Source organism: Somniosus microcephalus, chromosome 1 (genome assembly GCF_052327205.1).
Source record: "Somniosus microcephalus isolate GS21.2 chromosome 1, FLI_Smic_1.0, whole genome shotgun sequence".
NCBI classification, from domain to species: domain Eukaryota; kingdom Metazoa; phylum Chordata; class Chondrichthyes; order Squaliformes; family Somniosidae; genus Somniosus; species Somniosus microcephalus.
The window spans coordinates 260,502,518-260,526,399 of NC_140987.1; the positions used below are offsets into that span (position 1 = coordinate 260,502,518).

A 23,882-nucleotide genomic window follows, 5' to 3' on the forward strand; every position below is an offset into this window, starting at 1 on the left:
ATACTCCTTGGACGGCGCCACCAGCTGGCCGTCAGCGTTATTTCACGAGTAGTTTCTTGATGAATGATGCGATTTATAACATTCTTCCTGCCTAAAAGATTTGGAAGCCCAACGACATCCTCTTAGCGGATCACGAACAGCCGCAGTCTTTTAGATTTTTGTTTATGGCTAGAAGGCACGTCTCCCCAGACCGTGTCTTGGTCCCTGGGCTGCTTGATCCATACCGGTGGATCGACAGGGCCCGTGTTGCTCTGATCGACCCAAGGGAGGCTGGGGCGATCGTGACTCCGGGTGCGGGTCCCCACAGGCGCAGAACTGGCTTCATCCTGTTGGATAGCCGGGGATTGACCGGCGTCCTGGCCTCGGGTGGCCATCCCACAGGGAGCGCTCGGCTCCCCAAGTGGACCCGGTGGGGCAGCTGGCAGATCTCTTGATGCTCCAGGTAGGGCGTCATCTTCGGGGGAGCGCAGAGTATCGGTATCATCCCCGTGGGTCCCTCTATCGGTTGGGTCAGTGGAACTGGCCGGACAGGGAGCCAGGTCCCGGAGCGAAACGGTGGACTCCCAGCCATCAGGATACCGCACGTGCGGATCACGTCCGTGAGTTCTACCTCGTCGACGAGAGGATCGGTTTTAGATGATCGGACGAATCTTCGGAGCAGCACGGGGCCAGGAGCTGCCAACCATGACGGTAGAGATGTCCCATGGGTGGCGCGACGCTGGAAGCTGAAGAATCGCCTGTGAGGTGTGACATTGGTAGACGTAGAAAGGAGAGACCTGATGGAACGCAACACGTCTGGGAGCATAGTTTCCCACTGCTGGTCTGGTAGGTTGTGTGACCTCAGCGCAAGACAAACAGCGTTCCAAATGATAGCGTTGTATCTCTCAACCTGTCCGTTACCGATGGGATGGTATGGTGTCATTTTACTTGTGGTGATTCCCCGTTGGGAGAGATAACTTTTGAGTTCGCTTGACATGAAGGAGGGACCCCGATCAGAGTGGATGAAATTGGCTGTACCGCAAAGGGAAAAGACTTGATCAAGGCATTTGATCACTGTGGAAGTAAGCATATTGGGACAGGGGAAAGCAAAGGGAAAGCATGAATATTCGTCCACCGGTCAGTAAGTAGGTGTTTCGCGTTGAGGAGGGCAATGGCCCTTTAAAGTCAACGCTGAGTCGCTGCATAGCATGCATGAGCGAGCCATCCTATGGACGGAAGAATTGCAATTTTAATTCCACACAAATTCTACAGGAGGAGCACGTTCTTTTCACATCTTCCGTAGAAAATGGGAGATTTTTAGATCGCACAAAGTGCAACATACGGGTAACGCCAGGATGGCATAAGTCAGTATGAAGATCCGCCAGAGTCAAAGTTGACATAGAAGAGCAGAATGCCCGCGTGAAGGTATCCGGGGCCACATTCTCTTTGCCGGGTCGATAATGTATGGTGTATCCAAAGGCGGCCAATTCCATCCTCCAGAGTTGTATTCTGTTATTCTTGATCTTAGTGCGTTTCCGGCTATCCAGCATAAAGGCCACGGAGCGCTGATCGGTTATAAGTGTGAAATGGCGACGAGCGAGAAAATGACTCCATTTATGTACCGCTTCGATGATGGCCGTAGCCTCCATCTCGACAGGAGGGTAATGGAGCTCGCTACCCTGCAAAGTTCCAGACAGAAATGCAACGGGTCGACCACCTTGATTCAAGGTAGCAGAGATCGCCACATCCGATGTATCGCACTCGACCACGAAAGGAAGATTTTCATCAATGGAACGAAGCGTGGCTTTTTCCAGTTATCGCTTGAGGAGGTTGAAAGCTGAAATAGCTGTTGCCTCTAATGGAAATGACTGCGTGAAGCAGGGGCTGGATCTTGTCGGAGACGTGGGGTATCCATTTCGCATAATAGGCGAACATGCCGAGTGACCGATGAAGAGAGCCAAGATTCGCAGGGGGAGGGAGCTCCTGAAGCTAACGAAGCCGCTCCGGATCCGGTTTGATGACACCGTTGCCCACCCAGTCAAGGATGTTGACTGATGGTACTAATTTCACAGATTTGGACTCATTTAGGGTTAAGTTGCGATGACGGAGAACGTCAAAAAATTTCTGGAGGTTGGCATCATGCTCCTTCTGGTCATGACCAGCAATGGTGATATTATCCAGATATGGAAAAGTGTCCGTTAAGTTCTCCTGTTTGACTAGGCTATCCATTGCCCGTTGAAAAACAGCCACCCCATTGATGACCCCAAATGGAAGGCGACAAAACTGGTAAAGCCGACTATTAGCCTCAAAGGCCGTATATTTTTTGTCAGAATCCTTTAATGGTACTTGATGATATGCGCTCTTTAAATCAATAGTTGAAAATATTTTGTAGTTGGCAAGGTTATTGACCATGTCATCGATGCATGGTAGTGGGTAGGCATCCAGGTTGGTATACTGGTTAATAGTTTGCGAGTAATCGATGCAAAGACGTTTCTTGTGTTGCTTCATAGGATTTTTAACAATGACGACTTGAGCCCGCCAGGAAGATGAACATGGCTCAATGATACTGTCAGCTAGAAGGCGAGAGGTTTCTGCCTCGATAAAGGAGCGATCATCTTGGCTGAAACGTTGTGATTTAGTGATTATGGCCTTACATCGGGAGGAAAGATTGGCAAACAGGGAGGGCTCGTCGAGCGAAGCCACCGAAAGCGCACAAAACGGTACTTTGGAAATAGTAAGCTCTGGCTTTGACCCTCCAAACTCGAAAGTGAGTCTTTTGTGTTGTTTCTGGAAATCCTGTCCCAGGAGCACATCACTGCATAGGTTCTTGAGCACCCCGAGCCGGGTGGAGAAATAAGTGCGGCCATTGAGAATAAGGTCGACAAGATAAAAGCCAGAAGAATTGGTGGTCAGTGTTGTCAGAGCCACTGCAATTTCCCTGTCCAAGGGGTAAATACACAGTTTTAACTTACTGACAGCCCGCTCACTAATGAAGCTGTCAGGGCTGCATGAGTCGATTAGTGCACTCAAAATGTGTCCATTTACCGAAACCTTTGTGGCTGCATGGGACAGACTTTGGGGAAAAACAGCTGTGATGGGAGGAGGGGCAGTTTTACCCTTGACAGCTGTAACCTTAGTAGTGGTTCTTGGGGGAGGAGCAGTTTTATAGATTGCAGCTGCAAAACTAACAGCGGCTCTTGACTGGCATACCTTAGAAAAGTCACCTTTCTTGCTGCAATGATTGCAGGTCGCGTTACAAACAGGACAAAATTTCCTATAATGGAACGCACCTCCACAGAAGAAACACTTCCTTCCAGATTGCCAAGATGCCGCTAGGGCGGGGTCGTCATCAGTGTAAGTTTCTAGGGTAGGGTTGTCATCAGCCAGGTTGGAGTCGTTATCCGTGAGGACTTCCGCCCGAGGCCTATCGAAAGAGTCACTAAAAGTGATAGCAGCAGCCCGTGCATGTGGTGAAAGATAGGTGTCTGCATTCCTCTTTGCTAAGTCCAGAGAACATGCCTGGTCATAGGCAGCCTGTAACTTGAGGGTTTTATTCTCCAACAGACGCTGACGTATGAAGGGAGACGCAATCCCATTAATAAAGGAATCACAAATTAACTCCTCCTGGTACTGCTCAGCTGTAACAGCTTTAAGATTACAATCCTTGCTGAGCCTGCGAAGTTTCTGAAATAATTCGTCAAGTGATTCCCCGGGTTGTTGTCGAGTTGTGGCCAGTAGATGCCGAGCAAAAATTTCATTTGGGGACTTGACATATAGCTGCTGTAGTATTTGGATAGCGGCGTCATAGTCTACACAGTCTTCAATATAATCAAACACATGAGGGGATACATAATTAGCAAGTATCTCTAATTTATCAGGAACATTTTCACCACACACCCTGAGGAAGTTGCTGAAAGTACGATACCAGTGGTTCCATACCTTAGCGGCTGTAAATGAATTCGGATCTAGGTCGAGACGGGCGGGTCTGAGTAGTTTCTCCATGATGAATCGATTACTTATCTGAGTTCCCTTCTACGGTTCGAGTCGTAGCTGGCTGTTCCCTAATCACCCAAAGCGTGGAGTCGATACCAAGTTGATTAAATTGACGTAATAAAACTCACTACGCACTTGGTTTGAGCATAAAGCAAGGCTTTAATCAACTTGTTTCAGAACATGGAGGTCTAGTTGTACTTCACTAGTTCCTTGTCTTACAAAATGTCCCTGGCAAGCTGGGGCCGACGCCCGAGTATTTATACTCCTTGGACAGCGCCACCAGCTGGCCATCCAGCGTTATTTCACGAGTAGTTTCTTGATGAATGAGGAGATTTATAACAGGAGTTGTTTACAGGCTCCTAAACAGTAGTTGTAATGTGGGGCAGAGTATAAATCAGGAAATTATAGGCGCATATAACAAGGATAATACAGTAATCATGGGGGATGTTAGTCTACATATAGACTGGGCAAACCAAATTTGCAGTACATTAATAGTGTGGAGGATGAATTCATGTAATGTATGCAAAATATAGTTTTCTGGATCAGTATGTTGAGGAACCAACTAGAAAACAGGCTATTTTAGATCTAGTATTATCCTTGTAGTAAAGGGGCCTTTAGGGAAGATTGACCATAATATGATAGAATTTTATATTGAGTTTGAAAGTGACATGGTTAAATCCAAAACGAGGGTCTTCAATCTAAACAAAGCAAGCTACGAGGGGCAAGTTGGCTAAATTAGATTGGGAAACTACATTAAAAGGCATGAGGATAGACAAGCAATGGCTAGCATTTAAAGAATTAATACATAAGCCCAAAATTTGCGATCAGAGGCTTCCCGCGGGCAGATGACTCCGACCTGTAAAATATCTACGCATTTACCTGGTGGCCCGGGAGGTATGGAGGCTTGCGATCCTGGGCCTCTCCAGGTAGAGGCTCGCATATCCCAGGGGCATAGGTGGTTCGCAAGCGCCCCAGGGATCACGTGGGCCGGCCCAACCAATAAAAGGGAATCCCCAATTATACTTATGGGAGTTCCATACGTACGAAACTCCCATAGTATGAATGGGGATGACTTAAAAAATACACAAACACATGAAATAAAAAATTTTTATTACATATTTAAAATTAATTAAAATGCCATTTAATTAAATATTTTTAACAAAAATGTAATCTTTTGGAGAAAAAAATTTAAATGTTTTAATGGGGCTAAAAATTGGCTTATTGGACAGGGTTTTTAATGTATAAATGAGTGATAAAATGTTATTTTTCTATTTTTAAAAAACTCTTATGCTGGTAAAAGCAGGCCTTATGACTCCTTTTACCAGGTGTAAGAATTTCACGGGCATTCAGCAGGTGGAAGTTGGGCAAGAGAAAATCTTGACAGATTGCAAGTTCCGGGTTTTAGCGCATGCGCTTCGCACGCCTAAAGCTGAAACTTGTGTGGCCCTTACGGGCGCGTACATACCTCGTACGCACCCATAAAGGTCGCAAAATACGGCCCATTACTTACAGTAAATATGCATTCCTTTAAGGCACAGGAAAAGTGGTCCAACCGTGGCCAAGAGAAGTTAAAGATAGTATTAGATCAAAAGAAGAGGCTTATAATGTTGCCAAAAAGAGTAGTAAGCCTGAGGATTGGAAAGATTTTAGAATTCAGCAAAGTAGGACCAAGAAATTGATAAAGAAAGGGGATATAGAATATGAGAGTAAACTAGCAAGAGACATAAAAACAGACTGTAAAAGCATGTAAGGTATTTAAAAAGGAAAAGATTAGCGAAAGTAAATGTGGGTCCCTTACAGGCTGAAACAGGAAAAATTATAATGGTGAATAAGGAAATGAAAGAGAAATTAAACAAATGCTTTGTGTCTGTCTTCACGGAAGAAGACGCAAAAAACTTCCCAGAATAGTAGACAACCAAGGGTCTAGCGAGAATGAGGAACTGAAAGAAATTAGTATTAGTAATAAAGTAGTATTGGAGAAATTAATAGGACTGAAAGCTGATAAATACCCTGGACCTGATGGCCTACATCCTACGGGTTTGAAAGAGATGGCTATAGAGATAGTGGATGCATTGGTTGTCATCTACCAAAATTCCATAGATTCTAGAACGGTTCCCACAGATTGGAAGGTCGTAAATGTAACCCCAGTATTTAAGAAAAGAGGGAAAGAGAAAACGGGGAACTACAGACCAGTTAGCCTGACATCAGCAGTAGGGAAAATGCTAGAATCTATTATGAAGGATGTGGTAACAGGGCACTTAGAAAATAATAATAGGATTGGGCAGAGTCAACACGGATTTATGAAAGGGAAATCGTGTTTGACAAATCTGTTGGAGTTTTTTGAGGTTGTAGCTAGCAGAATAGATAAGGGGGAACCCGTGGATGTGGTTTATTTGGATTTTCAGAAGGCATTCGATAAAGTGCCGCACAAGAGGTTATTAAACAATATTAGGGCTCATGGGATTGGAGGTAATATACTAGCATGGATTGAGGGTTGGTTAATGGACAGAAAACAGGAGGTAGGACTAAACGGATCATTTTCGGGTTGGCAGGCTGTAACTAGTGGGGTACCACAAGGATCAGTGCTTGGGCCTCAGCTATTCACAATTCACAATCTATATCAATGATTTGGGTGAGGGGACCAAATGTAATATATCCAAGTTTGCTGATGATACAGAGGGAATGTAAGTTGTGAGGAGAAAGAAAGAAAGTGCCTTTCACAACCACCGGACGTCTCAAAGTGCTTTACAGCCAATGAAGTACTTTTGAAGTGGTATCACTGTGGTAATGTGGGAAATGCACAGCAAGCTCCCACAAACAGCAATGTGATAATGACCAGATAATCTGTTTTTGTTATGTTGATTGAGGGATAAATATTGGCCGGGACACCAGGGATAACTCCCCAGCTCTTTTTCAAAATAGTGCCATGGGATCTTTTACATCCACCCGAGAGAGGTTTAACGTCTCATCCAAATGATGGCACTTCCAACAATGCAGCACTCCCTCAAGACTGCACTGGAGTATCAGCCTAGCTTTATGTGCTCAAGTCCCTGGAGTGGGACCCACTGACTCGGAGGTGCGTGTGCTACCAACTGAGCCACAGCTGACACTGCATGTGAGTGGGCAAGAACATGGCAAATGGAATATAATGTGGAGAAATGTGAAGTTATCCACTTTGCTTTTCTATTTTTCCTACCAGAGTATTTTTTAAATGGTGAGAGATTGGGAAATGTTGGTGTTTCAGAGGGACCTGGTTGTCCTTGTGCATGAATCACTGAAAGTTAACATGCAGGTACAGCAAGCAATTAGGAAAGCAAATGGTATGTTGGCCTTTATTACAAGGGGATTTAAGTATAAGAGTAAAGATGTCTTACTGCAATTATATAGGGCCTTGGTGAGACCACACCTGGAGTATTGTGTACAGTTCTGGTCTCCTTACCTAAGGAAGGATATACTTGCCATAGAGGGAGTGCAACAAAGGTTCACCAGACTGGTTCCTGGGATGGAGGGAGGCGTGGGGGGGGGGGCGGGATTGTCCTATGGAGGAGAGATTGAGTCAACTAGGCCTATATTCTCTAGAGTTTAGAAGAATGAGACGTGATCTCATTGAAACATACAAAATTCTTACAGGGTTCGACAGGGTAGATGCAGAGAGGATGTTTCCCCTGGCTGGGGAGTCTAGAACCAGGGGTCACAGTCTCAGAATAAGGGGTCGGCCATTTAGGACTGAGATGAGGAGAAATTTCTTCACTCAGAGGGTGGTGAATCTTTGGAATTCTCTACCCCAGGGGGCTGTGGAGGCTCAGTCGTTAATATATTCAAGACAGAGATTGATAGATTTTTGAATATTAAGGGAATCAAGGGATATGGGGACAGTGCAGGAAAGTGGCGATGAGGAAGATGATCAGCCATGATCTTATTGAATGGCGGAGCAGGCTCGAGGAGCCAAATGGCCTACTCCTGCTCCTATTTCTTATGTTCTTATTAATAGGGCACTTTTCAGCACAAACTGGCAGTACCCACTCTCTGAACCAATCCTAGCATATATGAGAGGGTCAATTTACCTGAGCTCTCCCTCCCAGAAAAGCTGTTGAGGCTGGGGGGTCAATTGAAAATGTCAAAACTGAGATTGATAGATTGTTAGGCAAGGGTATTAAGGGTTATGTAAACAAGGTGGGTAGATGGAGTTAAGATACAGATCAACCATGATCTAAATGAATGGCGGAACAGGCTCGAGGGGCTGAATGGCCTACTCCTGTTCCTATGTAACTGTTCATATACTTAGGCTGAAATTGGTTATGAAAGAAAACTTTTTTGGTATAGTTGCTCCGAGCCCACCCCTTCTTTTGCCACCAATTCTTTCCACTCTCATTCTCCTCTCCTGAAGGCATTAATTCATTGCTCGGGTACTGATCACCCTTAAGTGCCTCATCTAAGTTTGCCGGTCTTTGTGTGTAAGGCAGACAACTCAAATGTGCTGGCATCACAGGCAATCCCAATCCTGATCTTATCTTCAGCCAATGGCTCCATACACTTAGCTATCTAGTGACTCCTACGATGAGCATCAGCAAGAACTGGAGCAAAATTATTCATTACTAACTCAGGGATTCTGAAGCCAATTGGAGTTCCTCCATCGCTGCCCCAGCTGATCTCAATTAATTCAGCACAGAGAAAATAATCTAACTCAAAACTTTACTGGTCTGTATGGGCCAGTTATTCATTGCTTTAAAAAAGGAAAAGACTTGCATTTATATAGTGCCTTTCATGACCTTAGGACGTCCCAAAGCACTTACAACCAATGAAGTTCTTTTGAAGTGTAGTCACTGTTGTAATGTAGGGAAACATGTCAGCTAATGTGCACACAGCAAGCTCCCACAAACAGCAATGTGATAATGTCCAGATCATCTGCTTTTAGGCATTGATTGAGGGATAAATATTGGCCAGGACACTGGGGAGAACTCCCCCGCTCTTCTTCGAAATAGTGCCAGGGGATCTTTTACCTCCAGCTAAGGGTCATAACCAATTGAGTCATCGAGAAAGACCTTTTATTATTCGAATTTGATAGCATGCATCTTGCTATACTTATGACCCTTTTTCCATTTAAAAACTTTTGGTCATAATAAATATAAGAATTAGGAGCAGGATTAAGCCATACGGCCCTTCAAGCCTGCTCCACCATTCAACAAGATCTTTTTCTTTAATTTGTTCATGGGATGCGGGCGTCGCTGGCATTGTCAGCATTTAATGCCCATCCCTAATTGTCCCCGAGAAGGTGGTGGTGAGCCGCCTTCTTGAACCGCTGCAGCCGTGTAGTGAAGGTACTCCAACAGTGCTGTTAGGGAGGGAATTCCAGGATTTTGACCCAGCGACGATGAAGGAAGGCGATATACGTCCAAGTCAAGATGGTGTGTGACTTGGAGGGTCTTGGAGGCTTGCTGATCTTCTACCTCAACTCTACTTTCGCACCCTATCCCCATATCCCTTGGGTTCATGGGTAAATCAGTAGTTTAACAACTTGCATTAATATAGTACCTTTAACGTAGCAAAAAGTCCCAAGGCTATTCAACAAGAGCGGTATCAATAAAACATTTCTGACATCAAGCCGCAGAAGAGAAGATATTAGGACAAATGACCAAAAGCTTGGTCGAAGAGGTAGGTTTTAAGGACCGTCTTAAAAAGGAGGAAAAAGAGAGGTAGAGAGGCAGAGAGGTTTAGGGAGGGAATTCCAGAACTTAGGGCCTAGGCAGTCGAAAGCGCAGGGACCAAAGACAATGGCTTCAGTCTTCTCAATATGTATAAAGTATATCTAACATATTATTTTCCCATTGATGGCATGACTCTGGAACTACAGTAAAGTGGAAGCAAACAGAGCAGCTCAAACTGGGGGGGGGGGGTTTAAATCAAGCACGAGTATGAGCTGAATGGGATGTCCATTCAATCCAAACCATTGTCAGTGACCAAAGACATACTGCCGAGATACTGTAATGCGATGCACAGTGCAGCAACCATCTCAGGATCTTTACCTTTTACTGAGAAAGTGCTCCAGAGTCATTAACCCGAGCAGCACAGCCGATCAAAAAAGGGTTCCATCGTCTCAGCAACCATTCGTCGCCATTCTTCGCCCGTCAAGACAATTCATTAGCAATGTCCCTTTAAGACACAAAGAAATGAGAGGGGAACGAAGTACCAACTGCTGCAGGTGTCTTGATGTTGGGCTGAGACACTGGATATTCTAAAAAGGGACACTAGAGCCCTTCCAAAGAGGGAGTCCTTTGATCCAGACCTCCCTGAAACCAGTTTGGAGGGCAGAGGGGGCAGGGAAGAGAAAAGTTTGTGGTCTGTGTACTATCAATAGTGCAAACTCTTGGGAATGCGGCTTAAGAATTACAAACACTCTTAAAACATTTGGCCACTAAACCCAATGGCGGGATCACTTTTCTCTGATGGGTACAAGGAAAACTAAACAAAACCATTGTGTTATAACAATGAACAAAATGAAAATCAGTGTAAAACTCTGCTTTTCCTATAGCCAGACATGCACACCTGGTCTGTAATATGTGAAACCTGGAAATAAGTCTAGCTGTGTTCTGGAATACTAAAGAAAAAAAGTTGTAAAAAAATCTGCTGAATCGAACCTCCTTTTGGAACACTAAATGACACAAACTGTGTTAAGTCTGTGTGTTGTAGTCTGTGTAGTAATTATCACTATAAGAGTAAATTCAACAGGTCTTTACTGGTTGGAGGTAGGGACTATACTGAATACAATATTACTACACAGTGCTTATATACCGGTGTGGTCACCACCGGTATTACGTATACAGCAGCCAGAGAAAGTAGTACATCTCTTAAGGTGGAACAGGCTTAAGTTCTCTTAAGGTGGAACAGGTTACATACACCACAAACTGAACCAATGTTCCTGAACTCAAATTGACCAAGAGCCCCGCCATTATTGGTCTTACTTGGAATTGGGGAGTTCACGGACTATGAAACAAACACATGACCTTCCCTCCCAAATCGAACACCCTTCGGTATATTGTGTCAGCTGTGGCTCAGTGGGTAGCACTCTCGCGTCTTGAATCTGAGCCTGAAGGTTGTGAGTTCACATCCCACTCCAGAGACTTGAGCACAAAAATCTAGGCTGACACTCCCAGTGCAGTACCGAGGGAGTTCTGCACTGTTGGAGGTGCCATCATTTGAATGAGATGTTAAACTGAGGCTCCAGATCTGCTCTCTCAGGAGGATATGAAAGATCCCATGGCACTATTTTGAAGAAGAGCAGGGAAGTTCTCCCCGGTGTCCTAGCCAATATTTATCCCTCAATCAACTTCACTAAAACAGATTATCTGGTCATTATCACATTGCTGCTTGTGGGAGCTTGCTGGCTGCCATGTTTCCTACATTACAACAGTGACTACACTTCAAAAGTACTTCATTGGCTCTAAAGCGTTTTGGGAAGTCCTGAGGTTGTGAAAGGCGCTATATAAATGCAAGTCTTTCTTTCATTATGTGGCCATCTTCTGCACCCATTCCCTCCAAATTATACCAAGTTACCATGGCTGCTGTACAGTTCAACTAGAGTTTTTTTTTAAACTGCGTATAAATGTCTTGTAGGCTGGCATTCAGATTTCTCCAGAGCAGAATTTCCGTAGTGTAGTGGTTATCACGTTCACCGAACACGCGAAACAGTCCCCGGTTGCACATTAAAACTGAATAAATATGAACAATGGAAGAATTCATATTGTAATTAAATATGATTAAAGTAAAATATCTCATAGAATCCATATATTTTCTCTGTACAATTCTGCCCAGACTCGAACTAGAGTGATTTGATGGAGGTGTACAAGATTATGACGGGTTTGGATAGGCTAGACGGGGAAAGGCTGTTGCCACTAGTTGATGGTACAAGGACTACAGGACACAGATTTAAGGTTTTGGGCAAGAGATACGGGGGGAAGTGAGAAAAAACTTTTTTACGCAGCGACTGGTGATGACCTGGAATTTGCTGCCGACGGAAGTGGTGGAAGCGGAGACACTCAATGTTTTCAAGGAGAGACTGGATAGGTACTTGAGGGAAATAAACTTGCAGGACTACGGGGATAAAGCGGGGGAATGGGTCTGACTGGATTGCTCTACAGAGAGCCGACACGGGCTCGATAGGCTGAATGGCCTCCTTCTGTGCCGTTCTGACTATGACTCTATTCCTTTGTACTGAACTAACAAAGAAAGCAAATGCATTGTATGGGTTCCAAATCAGCCATTGGAGAGAGAAACCTGATGGCTGCATTTTAACTCTTTCAGTTCCAAAAAAGTGCCATAAAACACAAGCAGGGCAGGTATAAGGTGTCATCTTATTTTCTCTACTCTCATTACTTACTTTAATCTATCTCCCTCAGCCTATAGCTCAGTTCTAACCCCAGCATCATTATCAAAATTGCTGACAAAACGGGAACTGTTGTTGTCCTAGACATCTTTTACATCAGGAAATGACCTTCGGATTTTCTTTTAGTACCTACGAAAGTATCAATGTGCCCTTTCCCACTCCTGATCCTTTCAAAATGCTTGCTCCGCTTTCACTTTACCATTCTGAAGATCCCACTCCAATTTGTTGGCCTGTCAAGACTCTTTATTTTTATAGCAAACTTACTGCTCACTACTAAAAACAATCTTCCATGCAGGATTTGTTGCTGACTTAAGCATGCTGTGCTACAAAGTGGCAAGATGCAGCTTCACACCCATTATTTTCCACCTGATGACAAAGTTCACCGAACAGACTTGTGATGGCCTCATCCACTGGAGTGCCGTCCTACAGGGAAGAATGTCCAAACCCATTTCAATGAGAAGAGGAATCCATAATCTCAAAGATGGAGATGTGGGTGTTGAAGCGAGAAATTGGCCACCAATAGAGACCTTAAAGCCAAGTGATAGGCTGTTACAGGAACACATGGTAATTGTGCAAAATTAAGTGGGTGTTATTGAGTTAGATAATTGGCTTTGACCTCTGGTATCAAATTCAGTCTAATTGACAGGATGGAAGTCACCTCTATCTGATGGCTACAAGAATTCGAAAAATAAATTCGGGCATTTTGAACCCAGTTCCTAGCTAACATGAGCCTACTGTACAAAAGTCGAATGTGCCACTGATTGCCAATCTCAAAGGGCACAGGAATACTGGTGTGGGAAATATCACCCTAATGCACTGAGCTTCACACTGAAGCACATGGTTCAGGCAGAGTACAAGCAGCTTTGCTCCACATCCTGCCTCCGCTCTGTTGGACCAAAGAGTGCTTGACGCTGAGAGCCCAAAATAGAATGTATCCCATTCTTCAGCATGAATGTCCCAAAAACAAATTCAACTTTAATGAAAAGACATTCTTAAAAAAAACTTCTGTGAAGCGAAGAATTACCATAATTACAAGTTACAAAAATCCTGGCAGAGAAACACATTCTCCCATCACCTGAGATTGCAGCTCAGGACAAAACTTTAAACGACGATGAGGAACAGCACCCAATCTAAGCATGATACTAAGCTCTTAAAGGCTAATTCTCCTCTCCTCACCCAATCCTCCTATTCTGATGGTCATTTCTTACTTGTATGTGGAGTTGATAGAACGGAAATAATTTATTGTCTTTCGTGTAACAATGGTCCAGCTGACAGATTGTAGACTGCGTCATAGCCCAATTCTCCCCTCCGCACAAGGGATAGCCTGGAAGGTTGCAAACAGAAGGGAAAGACACTAACAAGAGCTTCCAATTGCTTTAGGTTTATTAGTTGACTGATTTGCGTGTACAGATGGAAAGAAACCGCGATAAAGCTGGCGTTCATCGTCTTCTCAATGGAGTGTTGGCACCACGCTGAAAACATCCCCAATTCAATTAGTCCCTTCAAATAGTCTGTAGATTATTAAATTACAAAAACAAGTCAGTTGACAAAAAACCCTACAAGCTGACAGTGAGAGCTATTTAGTCAAGGTAGCTATGTGTCTTACAAGTCAGAGATAAACACAGCATTCACATGGCCTCTTTGAATAAACACACGTCACCTTCAAATGGATTTGGTTCTCCTAAAGTTTCGTTTTGCTGATGAAAAGCTGCTTTACCGTGGACACTTTCACATGTGGTGTAGCACCAGACTATCAGTCACATTCCAATAACCACCATGGACACTTTCATATGTCGTGTAGCACCAGACTATCAGTCACATTCCAATAACCACCATGGACACTTTCACATGTCATGGAGCACCAGACTATCAGTCACATTCCAATAACCACCATGGATGCTTAATCCCAGTTTTAAAAAAAAATCAAAGTCTGCTTCCAGTTACCAATAAGCAACAAGCTGAATAACTGAAAACTTCTTCCACATGGAATCCCCATCTACTTACAAACACGCTCTCTTTGAATTGCACCCTAACTCCCTCCCAACGGCACTAAAGAGAAGAGCAAAGTCACTGAAGGGCTGGGGGGGGGGGGGGGGGGGGGGGGGGGGGGGAGAAAAACAACAAACGGTTCAAGCATGTCACCTCTGACTCACTCGTATCTGACCCTTTGGATTGTAAAGGTAATTTTGGAAAATGTCTAACACATCTGGTTTGACAAACAAACAAATCTCTTTCTTCCGTTTCAGTGGAGAAGGCAAATTAGCAAACACACGAAGAAGGGAAAAGAAAAAAATTGTTCTGAAATGTATCTGTTCTATTTCTTACTAAACTGTTGCAAAGTAAGAGGGAGGATGGCTGGCATTAATGCAGTCATGGGATGGAAATGATGTTCGTGGCAGCTGACTCCCAAGATTGTATTACTGTTTCTAATCCTCTACACTATTACCTCTTATGTACAGTGGCTCTTTTTTAAAAATCGCAGCCACTTCTTTTAATATCAGGGGATGTTTCCAAATGATGCAGGACCTCAGAAGATATTGGGCTAATTTGGATAGCAATCTATAAAACAATCTCCACCCACAAAATGAAACCGGTATATTTTCGCCACATTCATCTGCCTCGCTCTACCTTTTAGTAAAGCAGTCGGAGTAATAAATACTTCTGTGGCTACACCATTAAAAGCGGTCATACTGCGTACAGGAACCTTGTACAATGTGACCGTCTAATTTCTTATGAAAAGCTTCTTTACTATCGCTTGTAAACAGCGACAAAAATTGACAGAAAAATTGTGTACAGTGCCGTTTACTGGCTTTGTCACAATTAAATTTTGCTCTGTATTTTAAATGGCTAATTTGAATATATTATGTAGAAAAAATGAACTACATCACCCAGAGAGAGATGAGAATGTGAAACATGCTACCACATGGGAGTGGTTGAGGCGAATAGCTGAGATACCTTTAAGGGGAAGCTGGATAAGCATGTGCGGGAAAAAGGAATAGAAGGATATCCTGATAGAGTTAGAAGAAGAGGGCTGGGAGGAGGCTCGTGTGGAGTATAAACACCGGCATGGACCAGTTGGGGCGAATGGCCTGTTTCTGTGCTGTACTTTCTATGCAATTCTTATGGGCTAAGCCACCCATGCTAGCATCCGATTTAGCTCGTGGCTCCATCTTACTTGACACCTGCTACAGAAATTTATTTTGCATAACGGACAAATGCCTAAAAATGCAGCGTGTAATTTCCATGTAATTTCTCATTACATAACTCTAGTTTTGGGACACAAGCAAATTGGATGAACAGCGTGACTCCGAAAAGCCAAAGACTCAAGTTGTTGCAAGGAGAATTCTGAATTTTATGTTCCTCAGCCGCAGTATGTGTCCTAAAACCATTTTAATCACAAGTTAGCTAAACATCGGAAGTATAACTTAATTTTCCATCATTTCAATGCAAAATCCAAGCTAACAGTTGGCTTGAAGGGTTTTACAGCTAAGTATTGAGAGCCTTATGACTTCACATGAGTAGAAAGTTTGACAGCTGTTGTATATAATATCGTCTATTTGCCCTTAAATGGAGATTTGTCTAGTCAAGTTCAAAACTTTGACAGCAGCAAAAGATGCAAACCAGTGTGTCAAAACTTTCCCCACTCATGGCCATATTATATTAGGGAAACCCTTCCATCAGAAGTAGCTCTTCAACAGTGTTGATTCCTGTTGATGGTAATTCACCCCCTATGCACTGCGGGGTGAAATCAGCAATGATAGGACAATTACACGACATAGTTTGCATTGGCAAGTTCATATCAAAGCTATACTCAACATTTGCTTATTCTGGCTGCGAGCATTCCAAAAGTCATCATAGCAGGTGTCAAGTAAGATGGAGCCATGAGCTAAAGTCATCACTATGTCCAGCAAGGATGGAAGCATGCCATTGGGCAGTACAGACCAGCAGGTGAGAGGTCAAGCCAGCACAGCAAGGCTCAACAGTATGTTCCACAAGTCAAAACCATAGCTTTACTACCACTGCCACTTTTTGTTGGAAGCAACCAGAAAAATCAGGGTCTTGGTGCCTCAGATGGAAGGAATATCGGGTCCTTTGCCTTACAGGCTGTTTCGACGGCACTCTTTCCATTAGAGGTAAACCAGTAGTGCAAAAGGCACCACTGGCTTCTTCTTATCTTGAGGAAATCAGCCCAAACTCACTCCTGACCATTGCCTCCCGTGCGGAAATTGGATGAGGACATAACTTTGGGTTTGGCTGTGATGCACTCCTTGGTTTGACGACCTGCCAACTCTCACTATCTAGACTCACGGTTGAAGAATGGGCCACTTGGGCAAGCTATTGGAAGGCAGTCGGTGTCCACGGAATCATACTCCAGCATGCGTCAGGTCTTCAGGAAAGCAGGAGAAATAACAGTGGTAGGTGCCCACACTCCAGGTCTGGTTCAATGTTTTAAAAGTGCGTTAACATCTTGGATTCACTAAATTAATATTGTAAATATGGCATAACAGTTGATAAAAAATATTTTTGAAATTACCATTTCTTTGGTCACTGTTATTAAATATCCCACCATAAATCTTTCATGCTCAGATCCAAATGAGGGGAAGAGCCATTAGTAACATTGAACAAGATGAGGGCTGTACGTGGGTCAGGTGATTCAGCGTCAAACGGCAGGATCTGGTCATGGAAACTAACAGCCCTGACCTTGTGAACGAGCTGAAATATTCTAGATATTTCATCAATTCTGGAGTACAATTTTACTTGGAGTTGCTCCCTGCAGCTGCCAAGTGCAGTTTTTCCACTTTCTATTTTAGTACATTAGTGGTCAGTTCCGTTATTGACCAGCAGCATTACTGTGCCCTCAGGCACAGTTCTGAAGATTACTTTAGTACTAGCAGGATACAGACTGAAGCCACTAGATGCCAGTAAAAACCAGTAACCGGCCAGGAACGTACAAGCCACAGACACAGCGCAGTGCTGTGCCACACAGCTATACCCATGTTTCTCCACATAGTGTATTTCCAGTCCTTACCCGCGCCATCAAGGGTAGAGTAGATGCCAATGCAAGGCTACATATTCTCCTCACAAGGAAGGGACTTATGCTTTAAAACAAACACAAATGTCCACTGAGGTAGTCTTGCAACAACAACAGCAACAAAAAGATCCTGCAGCAGCTTCGTGCCGGAGAGAGAGCAATGTCGACATCCATCAAAGGTTCCATCAAACTAGTCTCAATCCCACCATCTCAGGTCTGTTAATAATAGCCCACGAGGCAAAGAAATGTTAAGTCAGCCAGTGTGCTGCAAGCTCTCAGCCTGCACCCCAGAAATAATTCCCTCGACTGTATCAGGTTACGCCTTTTAATTTCAACCACATTTTTGCCTTTTTCTCAATTTTGTTGATGACTTCAATGTAGATCTCCAAAAAGTATATTTCCTTCTATTCAGTGCATCACTGCTAAGATGACCTACTAAACAGCGATTTAACTCAGCCAGCGGTCAGGAATAACGACTACCTTTCTCCATTTGTTTGCCCTAAACAACCAAATCAAAAACCTGAACGTTAGTTTTTGGTGGATAGAGAGCTATTACTAATTTAGGAAACAGACTAGGTAGATGTGAGATTAAATAGAGAAGGTATAAAGAGATGAATAAAATCATGCTGTATTGTCTACGGCTGATTTTATCTCTGTTCCGATACTGAATTCCTGTAGAGTTTTAGGCAAACTGTAGAGCAAGGTGGTGATGTCAGCCAAAGATAGTGTTAAAAGGAAAAGGAAAAGGGTCCTCATGGATAGAATGCTATCAACAATAACATATGCAAATACTAAATCTAAAATACAAAACATCAAAATAGGACATGAATCCTAAAAATAGTAACAAAAGCTGCCCAGGGAGGGTCTCCTCAACCAACATCACTAAAACAGATGATCTGGTCATTCTCACGTTGCGGTATGTGGGACCTTGCTGTGCGAAAATTAGCTGCTGTTTTTCCCTACATTACAACAGTGACCACATAAATACTGTGGCAACACAAATACTGTGGCAACAACAGCAGGTCAGAGGCTAGGTATTCTGCGGTAAGTATCTCACCTCCTGACTCCCCAAAGCCTTTCCACCATCTACAAGGCACAAGTCAGGAGTGTGATGGAATACTCGCCACTTGCCTGGATGAGTGCAGCTCCAACAACACTCAAGAAGCTCGACACCATCCAGGACAAAGCAGCCCACTTGATTGGCACCCCATCCACCACCTTAAACATTCACTCCCCCCACCACCGGCGTACCGTGGCTGCAGTGTGTAACATCTACAAGATGTACTGCAGCACCTCCGAAACCCGCGACCTCTTCCACCTAGAAGGATAAGGGCAGCAGGCGCATGGGAACACCACCACCTCCAAGTTCCCCTTCAAGTCACACACCATCCTGACTTAGAAGTATATCGCCGATCCTTCATCGTCGCTGGGTCAAAATCCTGGAACTCCCTACCTGCCTAACAGCACTGTGGGAGTACCTTCACCACACGGACCGCAGCAGTTCAAGGCGGCGGCTCACCACCACCTTCTCAAGGGCAACTAGGGATGGGCAATAAATGCTGGCCTTACCAGTGATGCCCACATCCCATAAACAAATTTTAAAAAACACTCCTAATGTACTTCATTGGCTGTAAAGCGCTTTGAGACATCCGGAGGTCGTGAAAGGCGCTATATAAATGCAACTTCTTTTGTCCTTTTTTTTTCCACATTTGGTCCCAAGTTCAAAGTCCAGCTCTTCCCAACAAGGCCCATTTCACCAGTTCTCAACCAGTCCAATACAAAAGAGAAAGGAAACCATCATAGAAACCCATCCTGTCTGCAAAGCATACATTATGCTGTCAGGTAGGAAGAAAAACTGACAGCATGGTATCGCAGATATTGAGAAGGCTGCCACTCTGCACATCCGGTTAAATGAGAACATTAGAATCAGGAAGACATCAGGATGTAAAGAAAGCTAAGGGATTTTTTTTGTAAACTAGAAAGGCCTTAACTGTAGCTTTTAAGATTTTATATCGCAGGAAAAAATAAGATCAAAAGATGGAGATTTAAAAATTGCCTAGTAATTTGATGTAGGCACAATTGAGATTGAGAGGCTGGAATTAATTTGGAGTCTTGATGCTACAGATGTTTCAAATTGTGTCACAGTAAGGGCAGAAATAATGTGCAACAGCCCAGCTGGCCACCGGGCTGCTTCTAGAAAACAATTAGTTGTCCGAGTTAAATTTAAATCGTCCACAACAGGATTCATTGGTGCCTTCTCAAGCTATTAGTCGCCAACACAGCCACTAACTGCTACAGCAGCAAATGACAGACCTCAATGTGCTGCTTTCAGAGTCGACCAACAGTTAAGCTGGATATCCCACCATGAATGGGAGAAAAATCTAGACCAAGTTTTTCATAAATACCCAAGTAGCATTTTACTCAGCTCACAGGTGCTATTTTGAGAAGGGCAATGCGATTTAAAGTCTTGTTCACCCATCGCCCCTGTGCTCACTGACCTACATTGGCTCCCAGTCTGGCAAAGCCTCAATTTTAAAATTCTCATCCTTGTTTACAAATCCCTCCATGGCATCGACCCTCTCTTTCTCTGTAAGCTTCTCCAGCCCTACAACTCCCCGAGATCTCTGCACTCCTCTAATTCTGGCCTCTTACGCGTGCCCTATTTTAATCGTTCCCCTACTGGTGGCCGTACTTTCACCTGCCTGGGCCCCAAGCTCTGGAATTCCCTCCCTAAACCTCTCCACATCTCTACCTCTCTCTCCTCCTTTAAGGCACACCTTAATACCTACCTCTCATCTATCCCAATATCTCCTTATGTGGCTTTGTATCAAATGTTGTTTAATAAACGCTCCTGTGAAGCGCCTTGGGATGTTTTACTACCTTAAAGGTGCTATATAAATGCAAGTTGTTGTTGTTGTTGATTTCAATCACTGGTCATACTGCATCGTAACTTTATGTAACCTGTCATCTCCATCAGTAAACAAGACGCTGGAATCATCACGATGATTTGAGAGTACGGTGTATGTGAGTATACAAACATGACTCACTAAGGATCGGTAGAACTAGTGTTCACATTCAACTCCCCATTTCCCGCCCATGTTCCCCACTCTCAGCCAGGGCAATAATGAGCTGGTTCTCCACGGGAAGGATCAATATTAAATAGAATTGCTCAGGTACACAGCAGCCACCGTTAACTCTGGCTTCTTTGTTGAACAGAAAAGATAACAGAATATTTATCATAAGGAATATTTTTTGATCTTACTGAATGGGGGAGCAGGCTCAAAAGACCGAATGGCCTATCTTGCTCCTATTTCTTATGTTCTTATGTCACTCATCTGTTTATTACTGTTGCAAATTTAGTTCAAAAAAATCTCTGAACTATTTTTGAAGCCACGTGTGTCTGTGTCAAGTGGGCCCCTTCAAGTGAAAATCACTTAATTTGGTGCAACTCCAGAAACATCAAAAGATAAATGAGCATTGTCCACAGAAAGTGACCCATGACAAAAATCTCCACACCAGATAGCTACAATGAAGCCATCACATCGCCACTCAAAAGTTAACTGGATAGCCTCACTTACAGAAATATTTATTGTGTTGTCATTGGGTGAAGGTATCCGATGGTCAAGCTCCTCTATAGATCCCTGCATAGCTTCCCCTTTTAGTATTTTAATATTAGAGAAAAAGATTTTTCTAATGATCTACTTCCTGCTCTCTTGCTTCATCTCTCACCGTATATACCATGCATCATTCTCTAACAGCGAAGACAAGCAGGACATCCAATTCCAGGCAACTGGAAATTCTGCTCTATTGTCATCCACTTGGACATGTGCAACTGTTGCTTCAAGTGATCTACTTGCTGATCATCTTTTGTATTCAGTTTGGAAGAGCTTGTCCTCCATTCTACACCTAGTCACTCTCTTCTCCAACAGCTCAACCAAGATATAGGGAAATATTACAGATTCTAACGAACGTTCTACCACACCTTAGTATAATGCATTGTTCCACTAGAACTAGTGCATTCAGGACAACAACTTTCATTTATATAGCATCTTTAACATAGTAAATCATCTCACGACTCTTCACAGAGGTGTTATCAAACAAAATTTGACACCGAAAGAGATATTAGGACAGGTGACCAAAAGCTTGGTCAAAGAGAGAGAGATAGAGAGGTGGAGAGGATTTGTGAGATAGTTCCAGAGCTTAGGGCCTAGACAGCTGAAGGCTCGGCCGTCATTGGTGGAGTGATGAAAATCGTGGATGCGCAAGAGGGTAGCATTGGAGGAGCGCAGTGATCTCGAAGGGCTGAAGAAGGTTACAGAGATAGGGAGGGGCAAGGCTTTGGAGGGATTTGAAAACAAGGATGAGAATTTTAAATTCGAGGCACTGCCGGACCGGAATATAGGTCAGCAAGCACAGGAGTGATGGGTGAACGGGACTTGGTGCAAGTTAGGATTCGGGCAGCAGAGTTTTAAGATGAGCTCAAGTTTAAAGAGGGTGCAAGGTGGGAGGCCGACCAAGAGAGCATCGGAGTAGTCAAGTCTAGAGGTAACAAAGGCATGGATGAGGACATATCAAGAAAATAAATTATGAACATTTGACCAGGAATACAACAATCTTATTTATTGTGCCTTTGTTTAGATTTTTACCTCGTGATCCTGCTTTAAAGGCTGAAACTCGGAGAGTAGACAGAACTAACGAATGTGTATCATGCTAATGAATGAAAGATAGATAACCTGTGGCTCGTGAATTGGAACACAGCGGTGGGGCAGTACACTGGTAAACGGCAACTGTTGATCCAAACTTGAGTCCAATCCCACTGTAAACACGGAAAAACATTACCATTAGCTTTGTTGACTCAACAATTAATGATGGCCATAAAGGTCAATCCAAAGAATGATATACTTTTGTCTCACTGTTTTGTAAATGCACCAATGCTCATCAAAAGCCCACTGTCCTGGAAACACAAGTGTTTACAACTGCACTTCATTAGATCCATTGAAGTCTCTGCCTTTAATCTTGCACGGCGCTGTTAATTACATCTTCACGGGCTCGTGTTGCATTTCATACATTTTACCTGAACAGCACTTACTGGCTGCTTAATAAACATCTGTTCCCAGTATTTCTAGCAAAAGACAGGATGTGGTTTTACTGTGCCCCAAACAAGCTGCAGGAAAAGTAAAACTTTTGCACAAAGCATTTGCTATTGGCTGCGCCATGTGGTTTTCAGATTACAGACCGCTTGTTTAGGATGAAATTCAAATTGATATTAGCAAAACAAAACGTACGAACACAGTTTGCACAGTTAAATAGACACAATGGCTCAAGACTTCCAACTTTTTCAACTGGAACAACACGTAATTACTGCAGGAAATTAAAGGGCAAGACAATGGATATAGATCTCCTTTCCTCCCCACTGATACCTGCACCAGTTAAAGACAAACATGGTTATCTGATGCTGCACCCGCACCAGAAGCAAGATTTGTTTGTGCTCGGTTTACTGCAATTTGCCTTAAAACTTAACGTTTCAAATTTCAACATTTAACTGCATCACTTGACTGCCATGCTGAACCGCAAAAATGCATTTGGACTCAGTTCTAAAGTTTTCATTAAGTAAACCAAATCATTTTTTGCTAACAAGTCTCAATTTATTACTTTCAGCCGCTGGTTCAGGCTCACAGAATTTCTGCCACCCTTTTCATGAATCTGGGTCGATTAAAATCAGTTTTTAACAAAACGCCATGGATACATTTCCTGGATTTCTTTTTCAGGTGATGAATCATTGTTAAAAAAAAAATGATTTCCTCCCAAATTTATGGGGAAAACCCCCAAAGTTCCCCACGGTTCTCTTGGCATGCTGAATGTGTTGTGCTGACCACATCTCTGGACCCAATTTTCAACAGGAAAACAAATCAAGACTGTGCAAAAAAGACCGGGCTCCTCTTTCGGTACTCTTGAGGACCTTATACTGCGGAAAATGCCAGTCTGTCACTCCTGTATGGAGCAAGAACAGCAGTGCCCTGATACAATAGCCACACCGATAGTCCCCCGATAACAGAGGCCATCAATCGGAGGCTAACGCAGGACACACACATCAAGGCTTTGCTTACTAAAAGCAAAATTGCAACTATTTCCCTAGATGCAATCTTCAACTATTATTATCCCATCATCGGTATGGCAGCTAAATGACAATAAAATGCATGGCTTTTTCAATTTTGCTTTTAAATTAAAAAAAACTAGGGTTTAAATGAGAGTCTGATGCGAAATCCAATCACCGTGGTAAGAATCAACTGTGTAAATAATTGTGGACTGTCACTTAGCTGAGTGATGCCCAAAATAAAAAGTGCTTTTTTATTGATTTTCTCTGAATTTAGCCAGGTTTTTGGTGCCCGTTTTCCTCCCCCAAACCCAAAACCCCCACCCCATTGATTTTCTCCCGTGTTTGTTTAGGACTAAAAATAAAACCTTAAAAAGTGTCCTGTTTTAAAAAAAAAATATTTA

General features: G+C 43.4%; 1 protein-coding gene across 6 annotated transcripts in view; it reads right to left on the reverse strand.

Moving 5' to 3' along the window:
• The window catches only part of lpar1 (lysophosphatidic acid receptor 1), a 148,500-nt gene that overhangs the window by 118,868 nt on the left and 5,750 nt on the right, over nucleotides 1-23,882 (reverse strand). The window contains exon 2 of one of the 6 annotated variants that reach the window (XM_085992921.1): nucleotides 22,118-22,200. The exons of 2 other annotated variants lie outside the window; for them this stretch is intronic. The gene's annotated coding sequence lies outside the window, so the exon portion shown is untranslated. Of the gene's footprint in view, nucleotides 1-22,030; nucleotides 22,203-23,882 lie in introns of those variants that run through there. 3 more of the 6 variants (XM_085992863.1, XM_085992883.1, XM_085992911.1) reach the window with 3 other exon arrangements.